The sequence below is a fragment of the Chenopodium quinoa genome, unplaced genomic scaffold, assembly GCF_001683475.1.
Source record: "Chenopodium quinoa cultivar QQ74 unplaced genomic scaffold, ASM168347v1, whole genome shotgun sequence".
NCBI classification, from domain to species: Eukaryota; Viridiplantae; Streptophyta; class Magnoliopsida; order Caryophyllales; family Amaranthaceae; genus Chenopodium; species Chenopodium quinoa.
The window spans coordinates 2935041-2955978 of record NW_018744290.1 but is presented as its reverse complement, the minus strand read 5'-3'; the positions used below and the strand labels follow the sequence as shown (position 1 = coordinate 2955978).

General features: G+C 34.5%; 1 pseudogene; it reads right to left on the bottom strand.

The window, feature by feature from the left end:
* Positions 1-3002: 3002 nt before the first annotated feature.
* Positions 3003-20320, bottom strand: LOC110695307 (annotated as a pseudogene).
* Between the last annotated feature and the right edge of the window lie 618 nt (positions 20321-20938).

Genomic DNA, 20938 nt, shown 5'->3' with positions numbered 1-20938 from the left:
GCTATTTTCTATTTTAAATTATAATCAAGAAAATTATTGAAAAGTAAGAGAGATAAGAAGGCAGACCTATAAATTACAGACCTAATTGCCTAATTGGCAATGTAATCTTAAATTAATAGTTGGAATGATAAATGATAAATTGCGAGGTTGGTAGTATATTGTAGTGTTTTCTCTGTGTTTTACACCTGCTAAGAAAAAAGGACTACAGGAAAAAAAATAAAAAGTATAAACCTATTAGGCTACTACCCACATGAATAATTTGTTACGTGATAGTAAACAATGATCATGATAATAAATTTATATTGTATTTTTGCAAGAGAATACTCATATTGCTTGTGTATAGTGATCCATTATATGTAGTAATAAACAAAGACATAGGATTTCTTTCTTAAAAAATAAATTTCATTATCATTAGATAATCGACCCTTTCTTTCTTGAAGGACCTCATGGACGGGAACTGATTGCAAAAGAAGGAAACCAGCCACCGAGCCGCATCAACATTACCTTGTGAAGAGGTTTGTTTGAAATCCAAACTTGTTCATCAAAAGTTGGACTAGTGAAAAATGTTAAAGATACTAAGAATGAATTTAACATAACAAAAACGTATCAAATTAAACTAATAAAGTTTTCTTTTCATCAAAACTACAATAATTATATACGTTTTACAATTGACACGTCCCTTGTAAAATCTCATCAAAGAATCAATGAGTAACAAACTAAACTCAAATTTCTCAACTTAAAATAAGCCTAGCCGAATGTAATAAACAAACAAACAATTGGATTCATCCACATAGAGGTGTCAAAACCACACCCGACCCGATTCGAAATCGACCCGAAAAATATTCGATTTAGATTTGGACTCGTATAAACATAATAATTTAGCATGACTCAACTTTAAAAATTGACCCGACCCACCCGATCTCATCAGACCCGATCCGATCATTCAAATTGACACCTCAACATCCACATTCCGCATCCCTACATTTTGCATTTTTGCAACACCATACACCATTTGTCCATAATAGTGTTTTATAATTTTGTTGGCAGAAAATCAACACAACACACCAATAAGCCCATAAAAAAATTGTAACAAATAAACAAATCCAAACAAAGCCCACAACCAACCTTAACAAGAAACGACCCAAAAACCCAATAAAACCTCTCTCTTCAAAACCCTAAAACCCCTTTCTCCCTGTCTTCATATAAATACATGCTAATCATTTCTCATAATTAACCAAGTCGACGCCATGAATCTCCATCTTCACACCTTAATCTGAAAACCCTAATTTTATTTCTTTCTATCCTTTTTTTTATTTTTTCCTACAAATTCATTATATATGAATAATTTTATTGCAAAACCCCCAAATTTCTGTTATTTCTCTTCAATTTTGTGTAAATGAAATTGCTGGAAAAGCGGTATCTAGATTAATCCAGTGTTAGATGCTTCCTGAGACCAGCCAAATTAAAATTCGATCATCTGACTTGGTGGATGTTTTCTCTCTAGCAACCCACCGTTGTCCCGATCTGATACATTTTTATTGAATTTTTCTCAAAAATTAGGGTTTTTATTTTTCTGGGTTTTGATGATTTTTAAATTAAGGTGATTTTATTTTTTGGAAAATTGAATTTTGAAATGCTGGTAATGTAGTGTATAGAAATTTTAATTAAGTAAAAAAAACCCTTTCTGTACATCTCCATGACCAGCTACATCAAATTATCCAACCATTTATGCCCAAAATATTCCGGATTTTTTTACCCTTTTACTACGGTAAAAAATCCCTGTCCGGGTTGGGATAGTTTTACCTTTTTGTTAATTTAATGTTTATAGTTAGCCCCGCGTTACATATAATGAAATTGATATCGTAGTTGAAACTGTGAATATGTTTGCATAGAAAACCAGACATTAGTCAAGTATCAGAATTAATGACTTAAAATCAAAGTAGCTGATACAGTTACGAGTCTGGTAAATTATAATTCAGGGTCTCATCGTTACAGAATGTTGTTCCTTTTATGCTCACATCTGCTCCATTTGGAACCTACATTTTTTTTTAAATAAATTATTTTGCAAGTTAGCAAGATTTTAAAATTTTACTGGTAAAAGGAAATTTTGATTCATAGAATCTGTTTGAAACTTTAAATTTGGATGTTTGGGTTTTATGTGGGTTGCTGAAACTCAAGAACTGTTAAAAGGACTCACAATAACATTTATAATTTTACAGATTATTTGAGTAAATTAAAGTTGATTTGAGATTAAAATTGAAATCGAACAATGTATCTCTAAATTAATCATTTAATAACAGAATTGGATATAAAATGTATCAATAAGTTTGATAGTTTCTTGGAATCTTAAGGAGTTTAAGTTTTTAATAAATATACAAGTATTTTCTTTAATTGGACACAACCTAACGTGAAAAAACTTATAACGCGGGACATTGCTCACGTTCGCCAGATTCTTCATAAAATTTTTGCTGTAATGTGAACAAAATATGCACGACTTGGTTATGGCATAGCAGCGGGTTTGGCTTTCACGACATGTCACGACCAATGCAAGCGTTGCCAAAAAGACATAAGCAGTAAAGATGATAAGGCCAATATGAAAACCTACCTTCACACAATACACAAAGTAATTACTGTAGCAAGGAACATAAACAGCAATTAAGCACTAGGTTTTGATTAGGTCCTATTCAAACATAAATAATCGTAAACATGTACTCTGTAAAACGATATGTTCCAAAAGATTAAATGTGCTCTACATTCTTCAAATGATTCTATCTAAACATTCTTCAAATGAGCTTGCTAAATGATTCTATCTAAACAAGATCCAGTAACAGCAATGAGCTTTACATTCTTCAGATGAATTAAATGTGCATGTGAATGGCCTTCCTATACAAAATATTTTCATCCACCATGCGGTATATACAAGCCAAAATGGCAAATATTAACATCTAGTCTAGTAAAACAAGCCAAAATGGCGAGTACTATCTAGCAAAAGATCACCCGTAATAGTGTATACACGAGAAAATCCAAAACGAATGTGTGTTAGCAAATCTTCTGTATAGTTCAAAATGTGCTGAAATGAAACTCACTAATCCTGTATGTACTTCCTAGCATTTTGCACACCTCTTTTACGCCTTTTAATGACAGGAATCTCTTCATCATCCTCCGCTGGTGGAGTTGACTTGTCTTGACCCTTTCCTAGGATAAGATACACAAATAATAAGTCAAAAGTGGGCATGCAAGAAAATACATTTTATTACACCCTCCATTTTATATTGTTCTTCCTACTTTTGACCATTGTCTTACAAAAAGATTCTGAGAAGAGAAATATGAAACGGAGGGAGTAAAATAAATTCCTGCAAAAGATTAAAAATGTGACAAAATTCATGATATCTACATATAATTCCAAGCAATTGAATGCACCTCTTCTGGCCTTTTTAACAGTGGGAGTTTTTTCATCACCTTCTGCTGGTTGGGTTGACTTGTCTTCACCCTTTGCTAAAAGATAAAATACACATGAAATGTAAATCAAGATTGGATAAGCAAAAAAAGCACATTTAATTGAAAAAAATAATTCTGTAAATGAAACACAATCATTTCCACAATTCCACAAGCAGGTGGGCTGAAATTCAGGTTAAATGTTATTCATCAAGCACATATGAGAAAGCATAATCTTTCAGGCTTAAGATTCTTAGGTTGTGGTATGCCGTATGGGCGAGATCATGAGGAGTTTGGGAGCAAGGAGCACTTGAGTATGAGATGATGGAGAGGGAAGGAGTCAAGGAGGTGTGAGTAGCAGTGGCAAGTGATAGAGGATGAGGGAGGAGACAGGATTTCTTCTAATCAAATACCTTGATTTATGAAAATGGAGTTATAGAACCCTCCCATTAACCCCCCACAGCCCACTCTCGTTCTACCACACAGATACAGCCAAACTGATCCATTCCCCTTGTGGCCTTAACTGCCATAAAGCACCCCAGGACTCAAGGTGTTAGAAACTAGCACAAATTGGTGCAGAAGGGACCCGCAGGCAATACAAAAAGGAGTAAGGATGTTCAACATAGTGTTTGTGTTTCGGCATAAAATTATAACTTTGACTTCATGTTCTTAGAATAATCGGGCAACAAGGCCAGTAATTCAAATGAAGGACCACCATCCTTCATAACAAAAAGAAAAATTAGCCAAGGCAGGCTAAGTAGATACCTTCTGCTATAGGACTGGCCCTACCAATCTGTAAGCCTTCAGAGTCAGCAATTTTGCTTGGATCATGACCAGATGACCTCTTCAGCTCCACTGTGATTACTCCATGACCAGGCTTCTGCTCAGGCATTTCACATCTTCCATTGAAAGGATCCATGTAACAGAACCTGTTGCAATAGACCAAAAAGGGGGGAGTGAAGAAAAGAGTAAAATGCATTAGTAAGAGAACACATCATCAATATCGCAATACTTCTGCCTTGGATGCCAAGGGCAGGGTAAAATTGAGCCATACCATTAATAACATTTGTAAATTTAGGAAAAGAGCCTGATTCGTCTTAGTTTAAATCCTACTCCCTCCATACTTGAAATATTGTCCCATTTGTCGCATTTAAATTGATTAGGAGTTGTATCAAATGGGTAGGTAGTTTTTCCTTTTGCATGTGGTGTAGTAAATAATGCACAAAGACGAACTCCCTCCCCCCTCCTCAAAATGAGCAATAGAGAGTTTGGAATTGTAAAGCCAAATATATGTATCAGTTTATCATCACACCTTCAGCACCATGGTACAGTTTATCAGAATTTTTTTTTCCTTATTTTTGTTGTTAAAAAAATTTGTATTTATCACTCACGCAATTATGCAAGTGTCATCCCTACAAAGACAACTTACAAAAATTTGGAGCAGTTAAATTTTGAAACTTTGACCATTCTCATGAGCGACAGGAAAAGCAAGAGAGCAGAATTTTGATTACTCTGTATATTCTAATTCAAAGAAATCATTAAAAGAAAAATACCAGTCTTTAGGTAGATTCATGCTGTCAAAATCAGCATTTAATAATCTCCACTTCCTGCACTTGTCACACTGCACCCATTCATTATCAGGCTTGTATCGAGCATGGCCTTTTTTCTGACAAATACAAACAAAAAAATAAAAGCAAGTTATATGACCTAAACTGCTGAAAAATCTCATTGGCTTTCAAGCACCACTATATGTCTATACATACTGTCAGCAATTTAGACAGTTGAGGGTTGATATAATAAGTAAACTTAAAATGAGCAGTAAACAAGCAATGCAACAATTTTATCTGGTCACATTGCTAAAGCAATACAGAAAACCAGGTAAGTAATACTTCTTAGATCTTAATGCAGCGTAGTTGAACACATAGCACCTCACCAGACAATACTATTAACAGACAATAAAAAGACCAAATAAACTTGGCTCACAATCTAAAAAATGCTACATTACCAACAAAAAAAGAATTATCAAAATAAAAGGAATGACTATGTAATAACTCTTCTTCCAATGAACCTTAAGCACCGACATCAAATGATCATTATTGTCATTATTTAACCACATAGGCTGACATTGAAACCCATCAAAAGTGTATAAGGCTAATAGCAGGTAAAAGAAAGAGCTTTGTTTGACTGCTTTTTACCTGACCAGTGTCAGTCAGCTGGCACCCCAACAATTAGCTACAGGAATATTCATTACTTGGGGGGTAGGAGTGTTCAACCTCCCCCTAACCCCCGGGAAAAATCCAAAACCCATCTGCCAACTATATAGATCGGAGAGAGATTAATGGCCACTGGAAAGCCTAAGTTAAGTTGCTCCAAGGCCATTCATAGGCCGTCATGGCCCATTTATCTATACCACTCCTACATCTATAGTCTTTCTCTTCCTCACTCTTCCTTTTGTTTCTGATCCTACAACCTTCACCTTTAAAAACCCCATCAACAAACCTTCCCCAGAAAGGTTCAAGACTTATTTCTGCCATAATCTTATTGCCAGTTTTAAAATAGCCAACACAGCTAACAGGAGGGGGGAGGCCGGAACACACAACCCTACAAAAAAAAAGAAGTGAATTCCGACATAGGTTTTGCATGAAAGACTATTTCAGTTGACACTAGATTTCAGTTGACAAAGCACATGTAGGGTTGTAGTGGTACAGCAAGGAAAGGAGGAAAAAAAAGAACACCAGAGTGACTTAGTGGCTTTATGCCCAACATTCCACTTGGACCCCTAGGATTTGCAAAAGACAACAATTGCCATTACTGAGGTCCAAACTTCCACCTTGTAAACTAAGTTTGCTCCAGTTCTTTTTATCTCGATCGTTATATTAATCTATCCAAGAGCTAAAGCTTAATAAATTTCCAAGCCGCCTAATTAATAAGCACTTTGAACGACATTAAAAAAATGTAAATGTAACCATTGTTCATCTGGAATAACAAGTGTAGGCATAGAGAGAAAAACTATGCAAGCATAAAAGTAGAATATATATAGCATACCAGCTGTACTGGATCAAAAAACTTATCCCAGTATTCATCTGCCTGCTTTCCCAACCATTCTTCAAGCAAAGCATATGGCTCACAATCTTGGAATCCTTGCTTGTTGTTATGAACCCAAACACCACCATTCCCATCATCCTGAATCCAAAAGATGAACAAACGATAGTTTAGCAGAACAGTAATCATAATTTTTTTTTAAAAAGGGAAAGACAAACCTTATAAATAATGGCTGTAGAATACATGATTACATAATGACATGTACAGCATTATCAACATATATAATTGCTTGATATTGAATACCCAGAAAGAATCTCAGCCCACTAAGAAGATCCTTTTCTACCTCAGACAAGAGCGTCACCAGAAGCATTGGTGTAATGATATAAATTACGGACGGGGGGGGGGGGGGGGGCTCACCATCAATTCAGTAACTTCTACAACACCAATTACACCTCGACCCATATCAGCACTGTGAACCATGCCACCTACTCTCTTGTACGCCTGGAAAGAAAGAAAGACGGTAAGAGAGAGAATAAGTTAGCTTTTGGTTAAGGATAGAGGAAGAACGGGGGTGGGCTATACGGACTCGAACCGTAGGCCTTCTCGAGTTCTCGGTAAAACCGATCAAAGATCAGTAGAAAGTATAAATCTTACAAATTACAGTAGCTTTTAAGTAGATCAATAGTTTAGTCCATCAACCACTTTCTTGTGATTAAAAAAGCATGCAAAAGCAGGCACGTTCTCCTATTAAAAATAAATTTTTCTCCCAAAATATAATTACACTACATTAGAAGAGGTAACATGTTATTACCTTAGGGGATTTAATCACAGAGTTTCATCTTTAAGCACATATTCAAACCAATGAAAATTATTTAAATAAGAGAGAAGTAGAGAACACATGATAATATAGTGATTAAAGACTATTTACATAATCTATTGAGAACAACCGATACATTGGCTACTTCTGTCAATGAAAGGAAACCCATCTTCTAATTTATTTCTTACAAGCTCCATATAAACTTTAAAATCAGAACGTAAAACCCCTTTAACAGAAACCATTCTATACAAACTACGAGATATATTGGCCAAATAACAGTGAACAATTCTACTTTATGTTCCTTCAAACCCAGGCATACACATTACCTGATTCCCTACCCCCCCCCCCCTGCGAATTGAGAAAGGAACATTTAAACATGAATGTGGTACATTTTGCCTAAATTGACAATACTCAGTAGTGACTAAAATTCACATATCCAATCTCATACTAGCCAATTTGGCAACACTGTTCCATACTTTGCCATGTATCTATGCACATAGCCACCCACGCATCAACATCAACTCCTATTTGTTGATAAGAAAATATTGCGATGACATCTACCGCTATTTTTAGAGACCAACCCACACTAATATCACTTAATCCCACTAAAGCATGACATATACGATACACCCATAAAGTTGCAGCTTAACGATGATAAGGAAATGAGGAAGCATGCAATGAACAAGAATGTTCAGAAAAAAAATCCCCAGCCATCCACATTTAGATGAGAAAATGTTGCTGACCTCTATTAGACGGCCGTGCCAATATAAGAATATTCCACAGTTTGCCTCATCCCACTCTATCTGACAGCGACCAAGAGTAAGCCGGACTTGTTTGCCCATTATTTCCCCATTATGGTGAGCAGTATTATTAAGAGATTTGGCCAAGGGTCGACTTCTAACCTGTCAAGCGGAGTTACAATTCACCACTAAACAGATAGAATTTAATAACCCATAATAGCAAGAGAAAGTTAATGGAATTACCAGTGAGCCTTGAACATATATCTTCATCCTAGGCTCTAAAAATATGACTTCCAAATAAGAACGAAGTGAATAATCTAAAGAAACCTGGAAAGGAACGAAGGTGGAGAAAAAAAGCAATAAGTATTTACCGTAATCATAAAAGCATAGCCACATCTACCATATGTAAATTTGACCAGGTACGTCACTAATAATTTAGATATCAACATCGAAAATGAAAAACAGAAATATATTCCAGAAAAAGGCAAAGCATCTAATTTGATAAGTTACGATAACACAAAAAAGTTATTGTTAGACTAAAAGACAAAGCAAAATTTGCAAAACTGATCTTACAATCTGTTTAGTAATAGCATCAGAAGAACGAAATATTAGAAGAGAATGTGCTCCTAACCTTTCTACTTGTCTGCCCAGGACGTTTTCTTACACGTCTAGAACGAATATATATGTCACCCTGGTGAAAGGTGCTCCACCGCGCAAGCCTGCTTGCCATTCCAAAGTGTACTCTGCGCCCCATTTATCCAAATTCCATATATAGATCTGCGTTCCTGTATTTCCTCTAAATAGGCCAGCCTTTTCACCAATTAAATACTCATTGAATGGTGAAAACTGCTTCATCGCATTCAGGTTGTACTTCGCTAGTGCTTCAGACTGTACACTTGTATCAATGTCCATGCACTGAGCTTGTCGACAGTAGCTGACAACAGGTATCTCCACATTCTGCATCGTGGGAAGACACATGCCGGTATGAAAAGTACCCACATAATACCCAGAAACTGCGCACACAGTATACTCAACCACAAAAGAAAAAAACCACACAAATATACATCACATAGTCCCTGGTAAAAATTGTGAACAACTCAGTAATGCCCATGGGCTGTAGAAGCGTCATCTTGAAAATTTAGTTTTGCGACTTGAGGCAGTTTCAGCAGGAAATTTGGGAAACTACGGTCTTTTTCTTACTTCCAAGTGCTTTTAGAGATAAGCTTTAAAATTGACCATAACTTATTCATACAAGACAAAGAGATATTCAAACATTTGCAGCTGCTGAAATTAGCATCTAATACAGTAACAACTCTAATAATATGTAGTAATAAATTATACGAATCTTGTTAATCCAACATGAACTCTGTTGTATTCAGCAAAACCTTTTATCTGATTCCATGACATATACACACAAGCAACACAGAAGAAATTAAGTTGACATAAAGTCACGGAATTAAAGGGGAGGGAAAGAGAGATTTGTGGTGGGGTACATTTTTAACTCCACGGCCCCATTTGATGGTTGCAAAAGAAAAGCAACATAACAACATTGTATACACACAAAGCAAGAGTCAGGAGTTTTACAGAGATTTTACACAGCAATAAAGTGGGTGAGGGGCAGGGGGGAGAAAAGTTTGTGATGGCTTACGTCCTTTCCTTCATTTAATGATTGCGAAAGAAAAGCAACAGAACGAGAATGTGTTGTCTGTGTTAGGACTAGAGCATCTCTGCCCAGTCTCATTGACCCTGTCTGACAAAAAAAAAAAAAAAAACCTAGCATTAGATGACGAGGAAAGGTCCCAATACAAACTGACAAAAGCAAGAGATCCAAAAACGTTGAATGAGTTCATGAAACTTCATGAACATAAGCCACATAACAACCCTTAGAGTTCAATTAATATGATACTGCAGATAGTGCCTATTCACATTTCTGATGCAACAAAAACATGCTCCCTCATGGGGAATCCTAACTATCTACTTTATTGTGAATTCTGTCATTATCAAAGTCACCTGCAGACAAGAATGCATCAGGGAGCTAAAGCTACCAAGCAAATATTGAGCATACACATGCCATTCTGAAGTCCAACGAAAATAGAGTACAGCAGAAGACACAGTGGCTAGGAAGATCAGATACACATTTTGGCCCAAGAGAATCTCATCTACTGATTCATTATATTTATCTCTTCCGAAAGTTGCCCAAGGACACTGTAAAAGTAAAACAATTTGATGAAAAGCTTACCTTGAAACCAACACCAAATCTTCCAATACAATCTTGATTATCTTCGTCAGGTACTTTGTGCCCAAATGAAATCATCCTCAATATCTCTTGGTGATTCATTCCAACACCATCATCAATTACAGATAGCATAGGAATCTCAGAGCCTACAGTCTTATCAAATATAGTCTCAACAGCAATCTCTAGCCTGTTGAAAAATTCTTAAATGATGTTAAACATAGCAGATATTAGGATGCAAAATAGTACTCCATCCATACCTAAATAATAGGCCACATTTGATTGTGGTCATTTAGAGAAAATTAAGATATAATAAAAAACTTCCTATTCAAATCTTTTTAAATTTCCACCATAGCACATGATAGGTTTCGATTAAAGGATATAATTAAGGGAAATAGAGTTTAAAATTTAGAAAGTGCACAAATTTTGGGACAGCCAAGTAAAATTGTGGGCATATTAGTTACGGACACAGGAAGTTTTATATTCAAAGTAAAATCACAATCAATGACATTGCACAAAGTTATAAAATTCATAAACTTAACTGTAAGCTCAAGTTAACTATTGTTATTTCACAAAAAACGATTCATTCAACACAAACAAAAGATTAAATAAGGATGAATATCTGAAAGCAGAGAATTTCAACTGACCTTGATGCCCTTGCATCCCTTGAATTATCAACAAGCTCTGCAATTGCACCAAAGATCCAACCAGAATGAGCATGACCGAGAGTTTTCAGATAACTTGGGTCCGTAACAAAATTTCTTTCTGCAGCCACATCTTCCTTTGTGGAGCAGAGCTGAAGACTATTGTGCTCATGACACTTGGAAATAGAGGAACAGGTAGCCTTTTCAGCAGAACTACTTCCCTTCAAATAAGCATCTGACTCAAATGCAACGTTTTTCATAAAATGACGTGGAGAATTGGAAAGCAATAATGGGTTTTTTACTTCGTCTTCAAGCATCAACCGAGTACTTGGTAATGGGGTACCCGGTAATGGGCTCATTGCCTTTACTGCAGCTTTATGCATAACTGTAAGAACCACAAACTCAAATTAGTAACCACAATTACCTTGAGCTTTAAGCATAGAAAAATTGCTTGGAAAGAAAATTGTACTAATTCCATTTCCTCAAGCAATTTGATGGTTCGTGCATGAAGAAGGAAAAGGGGAAGCAGATTGTTAGTAGCTTGAGATATGTTTTGTAAGGTTCTTAAGTTCTTTGAATTCTTTTACGACACTTGATATAACTTGAGATATGCTCTTTATTTTAAGGACCAGAAATCCATTCGTAATTTTGCAGCAATAATCACGAATCATAATTTTCCCTGAAGTATAAGTTCACAGTTCTCTAATTAGGCATTTCTGAGTACGACAACTTAATAATTTTTCCTCAAGCATTTACCTTGAGCAGATACATCCTTGGTGTCAACTAATAATAATTATTTTATGACATATCAATATATGTGTTTAGATCTGATGAGAAGTATGCTTAATGTGAGAAGCGTAAGAAGTTCAGGTACATTTAGGTGTCACTATGATACATCAAGCATACATTGTGGATATAATAATCATACACTGAAGATGCATTATGCATGCCTAGGAAAAGAAAATGAAAGCAACTCTGTCCATCTTTCTCTATGTTCTTTTTGATACTAAATTTTTTAAAATCGACATCCCACTGTTTATAAGCTCCGAGTAAAGGAATTTATGCATATAAATATCCAACTTCATTTAAATTCTACTCTCTTTTACAGGTACATTAAGGATCAATTACAGATGCATTAAGGAGCCATTATAGATACATCAAACTAAGGGTACAAATACACCAGATTATCAGAAAGATGTCATCTATAACTAGAATAAAGTATTTGAAAAAATCCTTAAAGCCAATAGTTAGTTTAAATAACATTAAAAGCTATTTCAGATCTGCTAGTCCACAAACAAAGCTCAGATTATTGCTGCTTCGATAAACCAATCACACCAGCCACCAAAGTATAAGTAGGTTAAATGGAAATACAAACAATAATAAGATCCAAAAGCTTGATGCCGAAAGATGAAGATAATGGAGAGGAGAGAGATGAAATTGATTGAAATTTGAACATGCCATTGTTGCAGCTTCAATGAAAAAGCCAATGGAGAGTGAAGAAATATCGAATAATTTAGTTCAAAAAGATTGAAACTACTAACACAATGTGATTCAATTGATAGAAATATGACAGATGAAAAAAGAATAAGATTCAATTTGAGAGAGAGAGAGAGAGAGAGAGAGAGAGAAAGGCATAAACATGAGGAAAAAGCCATAAATTAAAGAGAGAAGTGATCCATCAAAAAGTTTCCAAAGGCTTGTAAAGTTGTAAGTTATGCCCCGTGTTTTTTCATAAAAAAAATGCTTCAAAATCTTTTGATCTTGACTACAAATATCTATATCTAATGATTGAGGTTACTTCTCACCCTTCTCATTATAAAAGATACATATATATATGGAGGGTGGTGACTAAGAGTAATATGAGTCTTTGAATAAAGATTTGTGTTCATTAGGGTGGAGTGGAAGAAGAAATTCTACACCAACAAGATGTCATGGGCTCATGGCTTACTTTTTTATTTTTGCACCTAAACTCATTGTGTTTTGCAAACTCTATTAATTTCTTTGGTTAAGGTTTCTTGTAACTTTATTAGTGTTTTTACTTTGCATATTTTTGTCTCTTTATACATCCCCTTGCACCTCTTTTATAAAACTTTCTCAAATTTTTAGTTTATATCCTACTTTTGGGTTTTCACTTTACACTGCCATCGTTTTTATTTTGCACACTATTTTTTTCCCGTCCCATTTCAAAATTTCACTTTTCTATCTTTGTTACATTTATTGCGGACAGCTTATTATGACGATTGATGTTAATCGACCCCTAATCATTTTGGGACTAAGGCTTCGTTGTTGTTGGAAAAAGACAAAAAAAAAAAAAAAAAAAAAAAAAAAAAAAAAAAAAAAAAAACCCTTATCATCCAAGGTCAAAGAGGGAATAAATATCATGCTAGGGAATGAATTTCAGGCTTTCTTTCACATAAATCTAATCAGAACATGTTAGATACTTGGGGGAGATCTCACCTATTGTTGCATGCCTTTGGTCCACAGAGGTGTCACATAGTTCCTGCAAATCATAAGCCACCGTAGCATGGGAAAAATACAGGCCATCATCTGTTACATTAGGCTCACGTTGAGATGGAATTACATGAATCTTCATGTTTGCAAGTTTTACAGTAGCAACCTTCAAAACAGAACAGCAGAACATCATTACGCATACTGATTTTAGGCTTAATATGCTTTTATCACTCTTGAAAAATCTCCAAGAAAGTCCGCATAAGCACTTTTATGTTTTCAGTTACCAAAAAATAACAATACATGGCGCTTTGAAAAAAAGAACTAGTTAATTGGCTCTGATTATGCCTTGATTAGTTGCTCTAATATAAAACTAAAATTTCATTTCATGTTCAAAGCTATAACTATACAGATACACATAACATGATAACATAATAGCGTAAATTTTTTATATTATTGAAAGTAGCCAAATGGAGGAATGGGAAGAATGTTACAGAAAAACAAATGTTGTCTATGGTAGCTGTTTGAAAAGGCCTTTGTAGGGGAACATGTTCCATAACAAGAATGCAGGCCACAAGAAAACATAAGGTAAAGCAGTGAAACACTAAGTTTAGATAGATAATTGGCATCAAGGCGTCCAGTCCACTAAACATGGAATTCTTCTAAACTTAATGTTTCACTAAAACATGGAATTCAACTACATTGGAAAAAAGCCCAGTCCACTAAAACATGGAATTCAACTACATTTGCCCAGATGGGATTCCAATTGAGATGTGGGTATGTTTACACTTAAGTGTTGAATGGTTGCTAAACATCTTCAACAAGATTTTTAAACAACAAAAAGCTAAAGAAATGGAAAAGATCACATTATTACCAAAATTTCAAACTATAATGAAACAAAACTAATGCATTAGATCATGAAATATGATAATTGGGTGTAGATGGAGGAAGTGGGTGAAGGTGCCTGGACATTAATTCGGGATTAAGCCTAAACGAAACAAAGACACTTTGAAGTTGATCCATGCTTGCAAGTAGGAAATCAACACCGTCTACTAGAAGGGGAAAGTTTATCCAAACAAAAAATAAAATAAAAACATAACTATATACATATATTTTAAGAGGTAATGCTTACTTTATTATAGCCGTGAAGGAAGTTAAAAAATTTATTCCATTCAGATTTCTGATCTGACTCATTTTTCTCAGGTGACGGCATAAATGATGGAAAAATTGGAAAGTTTGGCAAATTAGGAAGGCCTTCTACTGTTTTCATCTTAACTATATCCACATTCCAAGAGGAAGACCTGCAAGTTAGAAATAAAATAGTAATTACCAGAAAATCTACATTCCAAAGAAATTTTCAGAATTATTGGTGCACAAAAAGGAAATAACTATGAGTAAATCAGCCTTCTTATAGCCACAATAAAAAAAAAAATGATAAATAATGAGTAGGTATGAGCAAAAATAGCAAAGATTACAATCACATTCCTGAATAAATTTGTCAAAAACTATATAAGATGATAGATAATTGCATGTAAAGTGAAGATGTATAATTGTTGATGTACATGCTACACATTCTTGGAGGTATTGTATTTGCATATACACTCTACTGAAGCAATGCATTTCACTTATATGGCAAAGCAAGAGTCGCGAATTTTCCTATATCTGCCTTTCAAGATTAAGATATGCCTAAGAGAGCATTTTCAACCAAAGAAAAAGGCCATTTAACAATCTTTTAAAAAGGATCAGACAAGCCTTCAATTTCAAGTGCATCTCCAATATCCAAAACCAGAAGGAAGAACAAGCGTTGATAGACCAATAGCACATAAATCAGACCATCAAGTTGGCCCTAGATTGGATTATCTATTGATTAAAGTGGAATGACTTGGCTCAACTTTATTATGCATCACAATAGGACGCAGACTAAAATCATCATGACATGAAAGAAAAATGCACATACACTTGAATAGGAGGATTTGTGCATTTAGCATAACAAATAAATTTGCCATCTTTCTTCAATTTAATGTAGCATGATGAAGCATCTGCAAAAGCCACAGACAAAGCACAATTAAAAATATCAGAAGTAATGAACAAGTGGATTATAAATATGCCAATCTAAAGATTGGTGTTTCAATAGCTCAAATTTCTTATTACTTAGTAATTTCATTAAATAATATTGATGAATTATAGTTTCCAAGAAATCAACTAATTTGATCCATATTAAGACTTACCTTTCTTGGCAGAAGAATTGGCCTTCAATTCCATCATTTCAGAACCTAGTGAAAGGAAAAATAATAAAATTAAGTAAAATGATTAGAAAAACAAAATTTCAACAAGACAAAAGGTTTCTGCCAAGAGTTGCTTCTAGGAAGAAAATTTAACATACATACAAACAAGCAGAAGCTTAGTAGATAAATGATAGTAAAGAGACATTAATAATAACGCAGTATTACAAATAATAACTTAAACATGTGAGAAAAGGGAGGTGGAAATATGTGTAAATGATAAAACTATAAAAGCATACAACCACTATAAAGCAGAAAGAACTAGGAAGAGCCAATCATTGCCACCACTTCTTCCGGCTCCACCTCTTGAATCTTACACAATTACACAAGATTGTCATAGATTCATAATGTCCTCTTAAAGGCACAACATCTTGTGAGCTTTAACTGAGATAAATCAATGAAATCTTCAGATTTTTCATCAAACTTAAATCGGATTGATACTGAAAAATTATAAGTCCGCTTTCAACGTGCTTAAATTCTTAAATCTCAACGTTTCTACAACAAATAAATTCACATCAAAACTCCATACACTATTCCATAATTTAGTTCGAAAGCCTAGCACGTAGTATATAACTACATACACAGGAACAATCTTCATTCTTCAATTCTTCATCCTCTCTTCAAGGCTATTACTCTCAATCAACTACAAATACAATTGCATGGAACAATCATCAATTCTCCATCCGCTTTTCAAAGCTATTACTCTCAACTAACTACAATTCCATTTCGCTTCTCCGTTGTGATATGAAGAACATAAATGAATCAGGCCTAATCCATAACATTACTTCATCCACCACCAACAAAAACCACGACGACGACAAAAGGACTAGAATTACACATTTGAACCATTCAATCGAAAGCATAAATTCAATCATTCATTCAGCATACACTTTAAAAACAAAATATTACGATCAACTCCAACAAATATAAACAAATAAAAAAATTAAAAATAAAGCAGAGTAAACACACTACATTAACAAATATGACCACAAAAACTTCAAATAAACCGACATTGATCACAATTCAAGAGCACTACTCCACTACAATCACAGAAATTTAACAGAATCAGTTAAAACAAAAGACAGAAGATTTATCTACAAAATGATGTACTGATAACACTCAAAAAAAAAAAAGCATATATTGAGTACGAATTACACAAAAAAAGCGAAAATTCTCCATAAGTATTACCAGTACAAAATTCAACGCTTTGCAAACCCTAGAAATGCGAAAAAAATGACGAAATTGGCGAGCAATGAAGGTGATCGTAGAGAAGAAATTCAGTAGAGAGAAACAAAATACGGTTGCAGAAGTAGAGAGAGAAAGAAGAGAGAGAAAAGCGAAGAAATGTTAGAAGCAGCGAAGAAGGAAGAGAGTAGACATGAGTGGTAGGAAATAGCAAAAATGCAGTTGCAGTAGCAGGGGAAAGAGCAGAAGAAAATGTGTGAGGCGAGGGAGTTGGAAGTGGAAGTGGAAATGGAAATGGAAATGGAAATGGAGAATGGAGAGAGAATTTTGTGTGTGTATGTTTTTGTCTCTTTGACTCTCTCCCACAAATACAATTGCCCCAATTGGCGTTTTGTTATGTCGATGTTATTTTCGCCTTATTCTCATTATTAAGGTATTTAATAAGAGTACTCTATTTTGCCACTACGGTAATGACGGTTCCACTCGAGGTTTTGATTACCATTTACCACCCCTAAAACTTTAACTACGTTGTCAAACAATGAAAATACCATGTAATAGAGATTCTAAGGTTTACATTAAATAATCTCAACTTTCAAAATAACATAAAAAGGGACAAGATAATAAATGTGACACTTGAAAAAAGATAATGATAATTAAGAAATATTAGATAATGGTATAATTTATTCTAATATTTCATATTAGTCTTTTTTTTTTTTCCTGCTCACTTACTTTAATCCCACAATAATTACATATTTTCATATGCTCTTACTTTATCCACATTTTTCTTACACCTATCCACCTAATTGAAATGCTTACCTATTTTTGACAATCTTGTAACTTTTCACACCTACTTTATTCATAATTGGGTCACTCTCTCTATCTTCTCTTATTATCTTCCATAAAATAAGTTTAATTTTTAATTAACTTAAATCCACACTCTGTACTCTTACTAGCATTGGGTCAACCACAAGTATTAAATGAGGAGTCTTCATTCCTCCATTCTATATGATATAAGATGTGAAGTTAGCGAACTTTAAATTTTAAAATGCTAAAGAAATTGAAACTCTGGCTGTAAGCATAATCCATTTAACCTTAGTGGCTTGGTGTAATTAACCCATAACACCACCTATAAATCTGTGATTACTTAAGGTCTCATGCTTACATAAATATTACTTTTAACTTTTTATCCTACCACCCCTTGCCAACACTTTATTTACCACTCGCTTTTACTTTTCTTTAAATAAAAAAACGTGTGAACCATCTGATCTAGAGCAAGTTAACAAAGATGTACCAAAATAAGTACTATTTCTAAGAGTAGGTAATTAACAATTAAAAAAGAAGTTTCATTTGTGATTAAGGTCATGTCACATTCACAAGTGATACTTTCTCCCCCTCTTTACTGTGTAACTTAAAAAAAGTCCCACATCTTGTTTATTGGAATAGAAGTTATGAACAAACATGCATGAATAATATATGAAATGATAGAATAGATAAGGATACGAAAACAATTTCAGCTTACCGCTATTCTTTTTTTCGCGTTCAACTTCTTTTTTATCTGAATTTGAAGGCTTTGGTTCTAGCTTCCTTGTAAGGTTAGCTTCAGAATTATCTTGGGACAATTTTGTTCCAAGCTCCTTTGTAAGATTAGCTTCTGCATTATCTTCAGACAATTTCATTCCAAGCTCCTTTGTAAGGTTACCTTCTGCATTATCTTCGGACAATTTCATTCCAAGCTCCTTTGTAAGGTTACCTTCTGCATTATCTTTGGACAATTTCATTCCAAGCTCCTTTGTAAGGTTAGCTTCTGCATTATCATTGGACAATTTTGTTCCAAGATCCTTTGTAAGTTTAGCTTCTGCATTACCTAGGGATGGATTTGTTGCAGGCTTCTTCGTAACCTTAGCTTCTGCATTATCATTGAAGGATTTTTTTGCAAGGTCCTTTGTAACATTAACTTTTGCATCATCTTTGGATAGTTTTGTCGCAAGCTCCTTTGTAGCATTAGCTTCTGCATCATCTTTGGATGGTCTTGCTGCAAGCTCCTTTGTAGCATTAGCTTCTGCATTATCTTTAGACGCTATTGTTTCAAGCTTCTTAGTAAGATTAGTTCCTGCATTATCTTTTGATGATTTTGTTTCCAACTTCTTTGTAAGGTTAGCTTCTGCATCATCTCTGGAAGATTTTGTTACAAGCTTCTTTGAAAGGTCAGTTCCTGCATTATCATTAACCGGCATTGTTTCCGGCTTCTTTGTAAGGTTAGATTCTGCATTATCTTTGGATAATTTAGCAGCAAGCTTATTAGTAGAGTCAACTTCTTCATTGTCCTTTGAGAATTTCGTTTCCAACACCTTTGGAGAGTCTGAAACAGAGGCAGGTGCAGTTCCTGGAAATATATTTCAGTTTTTATGTAATGTAATTCAAACATACATCCCTGGCCTATTAACTACAAGCAAAAACTATCAAAAAATAAAAAACTAACTGAAATATGTAAATTAGCAAAGCTGCAAACATTGATTACCTTCCGAATGATAAGGAGACTTCGACGTACTACTATTAGTATGCCTTGCTTGTTTTTCAGGTGTACCACCAAACTTTGCAGAATTAATCATTGGTTTCTTGAAAGATCTGTTTGAAGTAGTGATTCTACTACGCATGTTTGGTGATCTATCTTGACCACGTAAGTCACGTTCTTTTGTGCCCTCCCAATGCTTTGCATGATATTCATGATCCCTTCTCTTGTATTTTCTTGGACGTCTAGCTTCCTCATAAGGGTCTTCATACTTTGTTGATTCTCGTCGATCTAAAGAAAGTATAAACAAATTAAGAAGCCAAACGGTTACTCCATCTGTCCAGATTTAATTATCATGCTAATATAGGTATGTTGAACATACTAAATACTAACAGAGATTATTTATACTGATTTCTTCCATGTAAATGAAATTAGAAAACAAATTTATGTAATGATACTCACATCTACTATAAGACCGGCTATTTTCAGAAAATCTTCTCCTTTCATGAAAATTAGAACGTGAATATGGTGCCACATCCTTTCCCGTGCGATCTACAAAAGATGAGTAAACAAAGTAAGAAGGCAAAAACTATTCCCTTTGTCTAGAATCTAATTGTATTATCATTCAGATAGCATTACTTATATTAATAATACAAACTTGTGATATATTAACATTCACAGTTACCATAAGATGATGGACTATCATAATATCTCCTCCTTTTTCCAGGATAATTTGATCGTGAAATTGGTTGGTCCAGAACCAGACTATCAGAATATCTGCCTCTTCTTTCATGATTACTTGATTGTGAAATTGGTTGATCCGGAACCAGAGTATTAGAATATCCGCCTCTTCTTTCAGGATAACTTGATCGTGAAATTGGTTGATCCGGAACCACAACCTCTGCCAGGCGAGCTAAGAAAGATTAGCAAACAAGTCGAGAAGGCTAACTATTGAACCCTCCATCCAAAATTAATTGTCACGTTAATAGAGTAATTTGAGCTAACATTTTAACAATTCAATCCACACAAAAATAGTATTGGATTTGGTTTCTCCCATCTAAAGTAAATTGTACACATTCACAGCTACTATATACAATAAGCATGAGCAAAACAGAAACATTGCAGTATATTATTTGTACAATGAATTAATCAACATACATGATTCCCTAAGGAAATATCATACCTTAACTATAACGTGCCAGATTTAGCTCGAGCCTAAAAGTAAAGTTACTTATGAACACTCGCCATTCTTATGCAATACTTGTCACTTTAACTAACTTATTCGATTGTTTCATAATAAATGTAGCATTAAAATGTTAATTAGTTATCATAAATAAAAAATTTCCTCCGACCAAACACAGTCCTATTTCCACTCCTCCTTTAACCAAATTCCACCCATGACAAGCCTGTCACGAATCAAAATCTAGCACCATAGCCCCATCTCCAAGCCTTTTCCACTACAACGTATAATTTATCAATAACACAGTCCAATTATCAGAGCGGGAAAGAGACTGAGAGACAAAGTGTACATCACACTAATAGTGTAATTATAATCAAATATGTAAAAACTGAACAGAAGAGGATACTTAAATGACTTTCTCCT